The following is a 1073-nucleotide window of genomic DNA, read 5'->3' as shown; positions in this document are numbered from 1 at the left end:
GAGAGTCTGTGTCTTGCCTCAATCATATGGGGAAGCATGTTCTTGCAGTAAGCTCTCTCCAACCTAGACACAAAGAGGATTTCTTTTCTTTTTTTTTTCCCAAAGGGGATTTCTTAAATTGGCATTATTTTGCAGTATCACAGAGCTTGTCCAAAGTTCAAAATTCTTACACTTTATAATTTTATATTCATTGGTATAACTATCTGACTTAGGTGTATATCGCTCATTAAATTTTGATACAGAAAAACATGGCCTCGCCAGGCAATCTGTGTGCTAACTAGCAAGCAGTCAGAGCATACACAGGAAAGAAGGAACAAATGATTTTGAAGAGTCAATAGAAACTTTACATCTCAGTTCCATATCCAATAAATGAAGGGATTTAGTAACTATCTTCATTTTCTGAAACTGTTTAATTTTATAAAACAAGGTGTTTACACAAATACTAGTCTGGAATGGAAGCAATTTAACATAACTTTTAGCTGTGGAGGGCAAGATGACATTTTTCTTTTTTTCTTTTTATGGCATGCTTCACGCGTTTGCATGTCATCCTTGCGCAGGGGCCATGCTAATCTTCTCTGTATCGTTCCAGTTTTAGTATATGTGCTGCTGAAGCGAGCACAAGATGACATTTCATTGGGTACTTTATCTTGTGCATTTGAAGTTTTGTTGGAGTATAGTGAATAATTGCAAAAATAGAGATTTTAAATTTTGAAAAGTATAACGTTTTAGTTTAATTGCCTTTCTCCTCCATCATCCTGAGAAACAGAATTACCATTATCATCACTTTTGTGTTACAACCCCCACAATGTCTGATGATTCTCATGCATTTTTTTCTTCACTTAGAATCTAACCTCACTTCCATCCATCCTCCTCTTAAGAAATCAACCGATCCAAAGACATACCCTCTTTTGATTTCTTGCTCGAACAACTCCAGAGCTTAATGCATAAGAGATAAAAAAAATCATTCCCCATAATTAGCTGCCATTTTGGACTGTCAGTATGATGTTCTTCCTTTAGCAACAAGTCATTATAACTCAGTTTGTTTCTATAATAACAGGTTACTTTATTCCAGG

At 35.3% G+C, this 1073-nt stretch overlaps 1 non-coding gene across 1 annotated transcript; it reads right to left on the bottom strand.

The window, feature by feature from the left end:
• Positions 1 to 512: 512 nt before the first annotated feature.
• On the bottom strand, positions 513 to 619 carry LOC139017068 (U6 spliceosomal RNA). The gene has a single exon (XR_011472757.1). It is a non-coding gene; the product is annotated as a U6 spliceosomal RNA (small nuclear RNA).
• Between the last annotated feature and the right edge of the window lie 454 nt (positions 620 to 1073).

The sequence above is a fragment of the Myotis yumanensis genome, unplaced genomic scaffold (genome assembly GCF_028538775.1).
Source record: "Myotis yumanensis isolate MYYU_CA2020_CCGP unplaced genomic scaffold, mMyoYum1.0.hap1 SCAF_9, whole genome shotgun sequence".
In the NCBI taxonomy this organism is placed as follows: Eukaryota; Metazoa; Chordata; class Mammalia; order Chiroptera; family Vespertilionidae; genus Myotis; species Myotis yumanensis.
The sequence above is the reverse complement of the archived record's forward strand: the minus strand, read 5'-3'. Positions and strand labels throughout refer to the sequence as shown.